The sequence below is a fragment of the Strix aluco genome, chromosome W (assembly GCF_031877795.1).
Source record: "Strix aluco isolate bStrAlu1 chromosome W, bStrAlu1.hap1, whole genome shotgun sequence".
NCBI classification, from domain to species: domain Eukaryota; kingdom Metazoa; phylum Chordata; class Aves; order Strigiformes; family Strigidae; genus Strix; species Strix aluco.
In genome coordinates this window covers 22498101-22509949 of record NC_133970.1, presented here as the reverse complement: position 1 = coordinate 22509949, position 11849 = coordinate 22498101, and positions in this window count along the sequence as shown.

The window sequence follows — 11849 nt, the reverse complement described above, 5'->3', positions numbered from 1 at the left end:
TCCAGATTTCTAAAACCATTTAATAACTATATACAAGATGCTCTTGCAATTTTTTATGTTTAGTAATATGAACGTGCAACAAAATTACTCATGTTGTTCGTTGTCTTTACAAAAAGTAGTAGTTGTCATCCAAATGGAAAGAATGAAGTAGTCCAAACTTTTAGAGGTAGCTTTATTTTATTTAATTGCTAGCCTATAACTAACTTTTTAAAAAAATATCTTTTCTATTTAGGGCCTGCTTTCTCCAAGCACATGGTTTGTGTTAGGTTAGGGAGTTTGCCATGGTTGCAAAATTTAATAATTGAATGTAATATTATTTTAGCCAATGGAATTGAAAGCCCCAAATTATAATGTCAGTTGAAAATCTCCATTAGAAGAAAGCCTTATTTGCCACTGGGTTTAAATAAGCATGAGGGAGTTGAGAATTGACAGTATCCATGAATTTATATCTGTGTTGTAAAGATTTTTTTAAAAAAACACCACTACTGGAAAAGACTAAACTTTAAAGGCTTCAATTAGCTCAGATTTAGTGTCTCAGCCAATTGTACTTTTTAGGTCTTAGCTTATTATTAGGGAGCTTTCATTGCAGCTAGCAGTTGGCTGTTTACCAGTGAGCTCAGGGCTTGATGTTCAGTAATGAATGTTGATTTGCATTTCCCAAAGAGGCATCCTGATAGAGTTCTCACTTTGTTTCTCAACTGAGTCTTTTCTAAACTCTGTGTGGGGAAACTCCTTTGTTGATCACATTGATGTTCAATATTTGAACTTTTCCATCCAAATATCTAGTTATAATATAGATTATCTTTTAAGAAAAAAGGAGAAAGAAACTGCTTTGTATTTCTTAATAGTTCTTTTTAAATTCATAGGTTATATTGACACTGAAATGCAGCTTTCCCTAGCATCCTGTTTAATTAATTTAGCTTGAGAAACTCAACAATTACAAACAGCAACATTCTTTTCTAGATTATTTTTGTTAGATAAGCTACTATTGCTAGAATATTAGTAACACATTTAACCCCATCATAATTTGGAAGAGGTGAGAAAATTAGTACAGTTTTGCCTTGATACCACACCCACCACCACCACAGGAATTTTTTGTGGTATCTTGTAACTTCAAAAAACCTGTGTGTAGTGATCCTGACTGGAAAACCACTGTACATCAAAGAGTTAGTGATCCACATAACAGTTAACCCAAGGCCTGTGCTGCGCTGCACATACAGGAGGGCCTTCAGGCCTGTGTTGTGTTGCACAAATCCCTTGGCTGAAGGATAAACTCAGCCAGATCATTGTAACAGAGGAGCCTTTGGAAAGCTCCTGCTTGGTATTGGCGATTATGCCACCTTCGAGGCTTGCCTTTATCTAGTAGGGCAGCAACAAGTTCTCATGTGAACATCTTTTCTGTTTGACAGTGGAAATGATGAATAGAGTTTTCTTGTAAGAAAAACCTATAATAACTTGAATGACCAAAACTGGAGAATCTCTTCTATGAACAGGGTCTGCCCAGCATACTGCATGTGGATCAGAGTCCCATCCCATTCAATGCTACACCACCTGGTGTTCCCATCATCTAAAGGGACATAAGATCATCTATACTATTATCTCCTTACAGTTTTGTTGTAAAAGGATAAAAGAGCAAAATTTACCAAATGACAAAAAATAATGTTTCTCATACGATCTGCAGCTCAGAACCTAAGTTTTCTTCTGTAACCAGGATCACACTATGTAACCAAATAATTATCTGTTAGAACAATGGTAGAAACAGATTATTAACCTTGAAACAATCTGTTATCATGTATACCTGACAAAAGTAAAAGCCTAGGCAGGATTGATGGGAAATAGAGACAGCAAACTGCAATGAACTGCCTATGTCTGCCAAATTATGAGGAAACTAGGTAGAAGGTAATTCTGGCAGGGGGAGATCACGACCACCAATCCATGGACCACTGACTCTCAATTACACCACAGACTCAAAAGAAGTGTGTGGAGAGGACAAACTAGGCCATGCATGATAATTTACGTGCTAAGTGTAGAGATTATAACCAAAGACTTAGTAGATATGTATCAATGTATTGAATATGCATAAAGTGTGTGTATAAATAATTGTAGGTTTTGGGACCATGGTGTGCTGTCTTGGGACAGGCACCTGTGCATATACATTCACGTAATAAAGGAAAATACCTCCATCCTGTGTGTTAATTGGCTCTTTGCACACCAGGTAAAGAACCCCCATTTTTGGGACAACAGTTTTAGCTCTAATAAATAGCATTTTAAATGATACCTTACAGATTCTGAGTGCCTTTCTTGCTGGGATCATAACAGACAAGCACCTCCTGGTGCAAAACACTGTCTCCATTTTTGTGCTCCATTAAGGGATTCATGCCTACTTATTCTTACAAATTGCAGGTTTGAATCTGTGTACTTAACCACATTTTGCAGAAGCCAAAGAACTGGCACAGGATTAGAAATGATAGTTATGATGCTATATTGAAGTGAGAAACCTTAACAAAATAGATGCAGGCCTCTCAGCAGGATGGGCTCTTGAGATAAGGGAGGAGCTGCAACTACTGAGTCCCAAGATAAGGAAGGGGAATTCAAAGAATGCTAAATTGACATGCTGAAAAGACCTAATTGGGTGAAAAGTCACAAGAGGAAGAAGAGGAATCTTCAATCTTCATCCTGAAGACCCCCGCCCAAGACCATCAGGAGACATTGCGCAGGCGCAACGGGGAGGGACTTGGGGCGGGATTTATGATAATGATTTCTCAAAACTAATTGTAATATCTCTTCCTATTCTCGGGATTATCATGAATATGTAAACACTTACGCTATAGAAAGGAGCTGCTTTTCGCTCCAAGATGTGCACGTTTGTGGAGGAGCGATCCCCCGTGCACCCAGCGCTGAATAAACATACCTTCTTTATAACCTTACTGGTTGTAAAGTCGTGACTCCGCACGTCAATATAAAGACAAAATAGTGAGGATCTTGAGAGTCCTAATTCGAAATTTTGTGGTGCCTGTTGTACAACTACAGTGGTACCTAATGTAATAAAACATATATGGTATTTGTTATTCAAATCTCAAGGGGAAAAAAGTTGTAGTCAGGATGTTGTGGCCGAACAGTTTTGTAATTCTCTTATGTAAATAAGAAATAAGATATATGTATATAGTTTCTATTGTTAAAATCAGTTGTTAGAAGGGAGCTAAAATGGCCCCCATCTTCAAGCCACTACAAAAACCCCTGTGCTGAGTCATCCCCCCTTCTCTGACGGAAACCTGAGAAAAGCCCGCGAAAACCGGAGAAAAGCCCGCGAAACTTGTTTACAACTTTGCAGACCCCTCAGGGTACGCCCATCATGAATATGGATGAAGCCTACACTATAAAGGGACTCAGTTCTGTCCTGTAAGGTGTGTGTCCTGGTAGAGCAGAGACTCCCGGCACACCCAGCACTGTTTTGCTCACTCGCCGCTTGCTAATAAAATTTTATTCATCACTAAAAATTGAGAAGTGGTTATTTCCCACTAAATTACGATTAATCTATAACAAATTTGGTGCCGTGACTCGGATCCAGATCTTTTGGTGCGAAACCCCAGATAGGGGAGGCGCCCTATCTTCGGATAGCCCCAGTCTGAGGATCTCGTGGCCAAAACGCTGGATATCCGAACCCCTTTTAATTCGGACTCGGGAGTGAGCAAAAGAATCTGCAGAACCCCTTAAATTTTGTGCACGAAGACCGATCGAAGACTCCGGGGAGGAGTAAGTATTTGCGTTTGTGCGGTTATCCGTTCGGTTGGGGTTGGTAATCCCAGAGTGCGAATGAGTGAGAGGTCTCGAAGAGATCACCCGAGTGCGGACCCTTTAGTAGTGCAGTTCTCGTAGCCCGCGAGGGAGCGAGTCACGAATAAGGGGAGCGTGTGTGTGTGTGAAAGAAGGCACTCTGGAAGATGGGACAGAGGGAAAGCAAGCCCTCTGGATCCATGGGTGGGGGCAAGGAAGAATTGCTGGATATCCCACTAGATAGTCCTTTAGGAGTTATGTTAGAGAATTGGAAAAATTCCCCAAGAAGTCAGGACATCCACCTCCCCCCCCCCCCCCCCCCCGGGGCCCCGTTGCCTTCGGGGTGGGGGCAGCTGAACTCCTCCCGCTGCTGGCTCCAGCTGGGACAGGGCTTGTTCCCGCGGCGCCACCGGCCCGACCCGAGCAGCGTGCCCAAGCCGAGCCCTGGAGCAGTGTCGCGGAGCCTGGCCCAGCGTGGGGGAGGGGGGCGGGGGAGACCTGCCCCCTCCCCAGCCGGGAGGGCCCATCCCGAGCACCCAGCTGCCCCGGGGGGGTTGGGGCTGGGGCAGGGGGCACCGAGCGGCCCTAGTGAGGCTCCGTAATGCCAAATTAGCGTTTAGGTTTCTGCTCAGAGACAGGCGGCAGTAAACTGTCTCGAGGGGGCTCTGTGCTGAGCCCCCCCCCCCCTTTCTAACCCGCTCCTACTTGTAACCAATGATTCTGACCCCGAATCTCCCGGACCCCCTCAGCGGGTTACCCGAAGCAAAGTTAAGGAAGGGAGATTATACCCCCTTAGAGAAATGCTTGTGCCAGGAGTGGGGGCACAAGGGGAACCGGGAGCGGGGTATGTCGCTGTTCCCCTCAACACTGGAGATGTGAGAGATTTTAAAAAAGAAATGGGGAACCTATTAGAGGACCCGCTTGGCGTAGCCGAACGGGTGGACCAGTTTCTTGGCCCAAATTTATATACCTGGGATGAATTACAATCTATCCTAGGAATTCTATTTACTATGGAGGAACGAGATATGGTCAGGAGGGCAGGTATGAGACTTTGGGACCAGCAACATCAAGTGGGTCCCACAGCAGATCAGAAGTGGCCGTTGGTAAAACCCAACTGGAATAATCAAGACCCAGGCCACCAAACCCACATGGCAGATTTAAGAATGATCATAATTCAAGGAATTAGAGAGTCAGTTCCCCGAGGGCAGAATATTAATAAGGCTCTTAGTGAACAACAGAAGAAGGACGAGAAAAAGTTTACAGTTGTACTCGGGAATAGATCCTGCCACCCCTGTGGGGCAGGCATTATTAAAGACTCCGTTTGTGGCTAAGTCTTGGGCAGATATTAGGAAGAAGCTAGAAAAGATCGAAGATTGGCAAGGGAGAGGAATAGATGAATTGCTGAGAGAAGCTCAGAAAGTTTAGGTGGATTCCTACTTGAAGTGGTGGTATTGTTCTCGTTATCAATTTGGATACCCAGATAATGATCTATTTAAATGTCGTTTCGCTTCTTCCTAACTCGTTTATTATTCAGTATACCTTTGCCTGCTTGACTTGGTGATCAGAAGGTGACAGCTTAGAACTTTCTGTCCTCTTGGTATTTTGAGGACTGTAGACAAGGATCAAAAGATACTGTGATAGATACAAGCCCTTGGCTAGCTTCAGCAGCTTTCTTCTTAGCAGTGATGAATCAATTTAAATAAAGAAAATTGGAGTAAAACATTATCAGAGTGAAAGCAATAGTCCAAGAGGGAAAGAAGTGAGCAGATCTGCAGCTTAATCTGGCTGCCTGTTCTTCAAGCAGGCAGCTCTCTTACATCATTGGCAGGAGTTGAAGGAAAAAAAAAACAAAACAAAAAAACCAACAGAATCAGGGTTCTAGCATACAGGCAGGTATATGGGCTGGGGAGCCAAGTTCAAGCTAATTTGCCCCCAGACCACATTCTTTTGGAGCTGCTAATCTGGTTTGTACTTCTTAGCCAAAAGACGGGGAGCTGACATAATTGTAGCACAGTGACTAGGCAGCTCATAAATGTTGTGTCTTTTCCAAAGGAGGAGGATGCTGCTGTGCCCTTTGCAGACTTTCTCCTCAACAGGCCATGGCCTAGAGCTTGCCAGTTTTGTAATTTGTGATGTGCTATGTAAACACCGCGCACTGCGTGTGTGGTATAGCTGCCCAGATGCTTTATTTGATGGCATCTGGAAGTACATGTGCAACAGTCTCGGTAGATTTAAACTACCCTTGCTCTAAATGTCTAGACCCAGTAGGAGTTTCAGGTTGAGAGGAGGCAATGCAGAGTGTGTAACAGCTCAAACATGCAGCAAACTGCATTATTTTAGCCTGAAAACTGTTCTGTGCATTCCCCAGTGCCTGCATGTAATAAAGCTGTGCAGAACATGGATGTTTTATGTGATGATTACCTGGAGGCCATGGTTTCTTTGGGATCAGAGATTTTCATTCATTGAATGGTTCTGCCTGCTTTAATATGAAGGAAGTGGAATGTTTTTATTGCAAAAGGAAGGGGCATGTGAAGAAGGTTTGCCGGAGGAGAATCCAAGATGAGAAAATGTTTTCTGAAGATTAGTGGGGTCAGGGGCTCTATGTGCTGGGGACCCCAAAGAACAAAGATCCCTTGATAAAACTTAAAGTGGGTCCTCAGCGACAAGAGGTAGAGTTCCTTGTGGACTCAGGAGCCGAAAGATCTACCATTCAGGCTCTGCCTCCAGGCTGTAAAGTATCATCAGAAAAAATCAGTGTAATAGGGGCTAAAGGTGAACCGTTTGAGGCCCCGGTTCTTCATGATGTGATTGTTGAATCAAAATGCAAATATGTGATTAGAACATTTTTATTAATTACCAGAAGCAGATTATAACTTACTTGGACGGGATCTGATTATAGAATTGAGAATTAATCTGAAAGTAGAAGAAAAAGAACTCAAAGTCAGATTATGCCCCCTCACAGTGGCGGATGAAGAAAAGATTAACCCAGAAGTATGGTATACCCCAGAGACAGTGGGTAGATTGGATATCACCCCCTTCGAAGTCACCATTAGGAACCCAGAGATCCCGACTAGAATCAAACAGTATCCCTTGCCGTAAGAAGGCAGGAGAGGCTTAAAGCCTGAAATAGAGAGACTCCTTAATCAGGGGAATACTCCAATATTGCCCGTTAAGAAGGCAGATGGGAATTATAGATTAGTGCAAGAAATCAACAAAAGAACTGTAACCAGATTTCCTGTAGTAACAAACCCCCATACTACTCACTGGGGAGTACAAGCGTTGATAAAATACATGTGCATAGGGATTTATAATGTTGCTAAGGGAATAATAAAAAGCTGTTTAACGTGCCAGAAAACTAATAAACACCAATTAAGAGAAAAGATGCAAGGGGGACGGGATTTGGCATACAGACCATTTGGAAGAATTCAAATCGATTTTACAGAACTACCAAAAGTAGGACGGTACAAATACCTCCTAGTATTGGTAGATCATCTCACTCATTATGTGGAGGCCTTTCCCACCACTCGAGCTACAGCAAATACTGTGGTAAAAATACTCTTGGAAAACATCATCCCTAGGTATGGAAATATGGAAGTAATTGATTCGGACAGGGGTCCCCACTTTGTGTCTAAACTAATCAGAGAGACATTGACTTCCCTGGGGACCAAGTGGGAATTCCACACTCCCTGGCATCCACAAAGCTCAGGAAAAGTAGAAAGAATGAATGGAGAAATCAAGAAACAACTTAACCAAATTGATGTTAGAAACAAAGATGTCTTGGGTTAAGTGTTTACCCCTAGCACTTCTGAATATCCGGACCCAGCCCCGAACTGATACTGGAATATCCCCATTCGAAACGCTATATGGTATGCCCTATGATATGGAATTTCCCACTGATCACCCAGTATTGGAAAAAGACAATTTGCAACCATACTTAATAAACCTCATGAATAGGAGAAAAGAACTACGCAAAAAAGGGATGGTAGTACAGAGACCTCCATTAGAAATTTGTATGCACTCCATAAGACCTGGAGACAAGGTGTTAATAAAAACTTGGAAAGAATCCTCTCTTACCCCTCGTTGGGAGGGACCGTTTCTTGTTATACTCACAACAGAGACTGCTGTCCGGACTGCTGAAAAGGGATGGACTCATGCTACCAGAGTGAAAGGACCCTTAACGCCTGATCACTGGGAAGTAGCTGAAACATCAGGAGATCTGAAGCTAGTGTTGCGAAGGAAGAAGGACTAAATGAATTTTGTAAAACCCCTAACTGTGTTTGTTATCCTTCTGTGTGTTTTAAATGCACTATTTGTGAGGAAAGTTGGTGGGCGCACTGCGTCCACGGCTATTCCCCAAAGGAATACTGTGCCCAGTGCTATATAAGAGAAAGAAAATTAACCAGTCGAACCTTACGAGTGGGGGTATCAACAGGAAAAATTGTAAAGGAGTCCCATGAATGGTGGACTATATTTATAAAAGGGATAAATCCTGAAAAAGGGTATGTGCATACCAATGAACCTAAGCCCCATAACGTGAATATAGTACAAACTCTTTGCAAATTCCAAATACTCTAAGTGCCCTGTACGATCCCACAAGTGAAAGCCCGGAACTGGGAGGCGTTTAGGTGTCGACAACGAGACCCTAACCCCAAAGAATACGACTGCTGCCGAGAAGATGGAAAGCCCTGCTGCTCTAAGGAATGGAGTAGGCGGAGGAGGCAGAGACGTATGGAGAGGGGAAAATAAGAAAGGCCTCGAAGCAACCAGTTCAGGTGATTGTTGTGGCAAGGAGAACTGGAAAGTATGGGGAAGGAAAAGATCTGAGCATGCAAATCCTGTCGCAAGACAGAAAGGGGACACGTTTGTACAATTAGCTAGTAATTGGAAGATGAACCCACCAACTCTCCTCACTATAGTGGTCATTTGGGCTGTGGGAGGAATCGCAATTTTGATGTTAAGTCTCCATTTTATGAGGCCCCTAGTGTTATTATTAATTGGGTTAACTTTCAGACCATGTATATTTAACAAGTTTGTGATGTGTTAAGGAGATTTGAAAAACAAAATTAGTTAAAAGAAAAGGGGGGAATTGTAATAAAACATATATGGTATTTGTTATTCAAATCTCAAGGGGAAAAAAGTTGTAGTCAGGATGTTGTGGCCGAACAGTTTTGTAATTCTCTTATGTAAATAAGAAATAAGATATATGTATATAGTTTCTATTGTTAAAATCAGTTGTTAGAAGGGAGCTAAAATGGCCCCCATCTTCAAGCCACTACAAAAACACTTGTGCTGAGTCATCCCCCCTTCTCTGATGGAAACCTGAGAAAAGCCCGCGAAAACCGGAGAAAAGCCCGCGAAACTTGTTTACAACTTTGCAGACCCCTCAGGGTACGCCCATCATGAATATGGATGAAGCCTACACTATAAAGGGACTCGGTTCTGTCCTGTAAGGTGTGTGTCTTGGTAGAGCAGAGACTCCCGGCGCACCCAGCACTGTTTTGCTCACTCGCCGCTTGCTAATAAAATTTTATTCATCACTAAAAATTGAGAAGTGGTTATTTCCCACTAAATTACGATTAATCAATAACACCTAACAATACAAATTGTTCCATTAAGCTAGACACTGAGCTGATCCAGCATTAAATGACTGCTCCTAATCTAAAGAACACATTGGAAATGTACTGGGAGAAGACCAGAGCAGAGAAGTCATGGTACTGATGGGTGTCTATAGATATCATCCTGAACAAGGTACAATAGCCAGATGTCAACACACACAAAAGAAGCTTTTTCACTCCTGGCAGCTTTGTCCTTAAATGCATCACAATGCAAGAATCACTGTGAACGCAAAATTGGAGGGCTAACCCTTGTAACCCTTTTCTTCCACTCCTTCCAGCACTGTATCATTCAGTTCAGTATTCCTAGTGCTAACCAGAATGCCACACTCAGCCTCCAACTCAGATAGGCTTTGCAGCATGCCCAAAATGCTTTGGATTCAAATTATTTTGGCTGTGGTTGGACCAAATAAAAAAAAGGAGGGGGACAGAGGCGGGAAATGCCCTTCAGGTAATCTGGCATCCTCTTGTTATGACCAACTGGGGTGTAGCTTGAGTTATCTCCTTAGTTTACCTGTGTAGCAGCTTATTAAGGAGAAGTGGCCTGTAAGGAAGGTTGACACCAAACTATTTTGACTTAATTTTGATGAGTTAAGGAGCTATGATTTTTCTATATGGATACTGGAGCTGTGTAGAGGATAATAAAAAATGTTTCTATAAACTCATTAACAGCAAAAGGAGGATTAGGGAAAATCTCCCTCCTTTATTGGATGCAGAGGGAAACATGGTAACTAAGGATGAGGAAAAGGCTGAGGTGCTCAACGCCTACTTTGCCTCAGTCTTTAGCAGTGGAACTGGCTGTTCCCTGGACACCCAGCCTCATGAGCTGGGAGATGGGGAGGGGAATCAGACTGAGGTCAGCACAGTTGAAGAGGAAGTGGTCAGAGACCTGCTACACCACTTGGATGCACACAAGTCTGTGGGACCGGATGGGTTACACCCAAGGGTGCTGAAAGAGTTGGCAGATGTGCTCGCCAAGCCACTTTCCATGATTTACCTGAAGTCATGGCTAACTGGGGAGGTCCCATTGGACTGGAGGGTGGCAAATGGGACACCCATCTACAAGAGAGGCAGAAAGGAGCATCCAGGAAACTATAGACCTGTCAGTCTGACCTTGGTACCAGGGAAGGTCACGGAGCAGGTCATCTCGAGTGCCATTAGAAGTCATATAATGGACAACCAGGGGATCAGGCCTAGTCAGCATGGGTTTATGAAAGGCAGGTCCTGCCTGACAAACCTGATCTCCTTCTATGACAAAATGACCTGACTATTGGATGAGGGAAAAGCTGGGGATGTTATCTACCTGGATTTTCAAAAAGCATTCGACACAGTTCCCCATAGGATTCTCATAGAAAAACTGGCTGCCCATGGCCTGGATGAGCGAACGGTCTGCTGGGTCAAGCACTGGCTGGATGGACAGAGTGGTGGTCAATGGAGCTAAATCCAGCTGGAGGCCAGTCACAAGTGGTGTTCCTCAGGGCTCGGTGTTGGAACCATTTCTGTTCAACATCTTTATTGATGATCTTGATAAGGACATAGAGTGTATCATCAGTAAGTTTGCAGATGACACCAAGTTAAGCGGGAGTGTCGATCTGCATGAGGATAGGGAGGCTCTACAGAGAGACTTGGATAGATTGGATCAGTGGGCCAACGTTAACGGGATGGGCTTCAACATGGCCAAGTGCCAGGTCCTGCACTTGGGCCACAACAACCCCATGCATCGCTACAGGCTTGGGGAGGTGTGGCTGGAGCTGTCTGGAAGAGAAGGATCTGGGGGTTCTAATTGACAAGCAGCTGAACATGAGCCAGCAGTGTGCCCAGGTGGCCAAGAAAGCCAACGGCATCCTGGCTTGTATTAGAAATAGTGTGACCAGCAGAAGTAGGGAGGTGATAGTCCCCCTGTACTCTGCACTGGTGAGGCCACACCTTGAGTATTGTGTCCAGTTTTGGGCACAAAGAGAGATATCTCACAAGAGAGATATCGAGGTGCTGGAGCGAGTGCAGAGGAGGGCAACGAAGCTGGTGAAGGGCCTGGAGAATAAATCCTATGAGGAGAGATTGAGGGAGCTGGGACTGTTTAGTTTGAGGAAGAGGAGGCTGAGGGGAGACCTCATCACTCTCTACAGCTACCTGAAAGGACATTGTAGAGAGGTTGGTGCTGGTCTCTTCTCACAGGTGATTAGTGATAGAACAAGAGGGAATGGCTTTAAACTGCAACAGGGGAGGTTCAGACTGGACATTAGGAAAAAAAATTTCACAGAAAGAGTGGTCAGACAGTGGAATAGGCTGCCCAGGGAGGTGGTGGAGTCACCATCCCTGGATGTGTTTAAAGGTCGTTTGGATGAGATGTTGGGGGATATGGTGTAGGGGAGAACTTTGTAGAGTAGGGCTGATGGTTGGACTCGATGATCCCAAGGGTCTTTTCCAACCTGAATGATTCTGTGGTATGCACAACTAGATCAC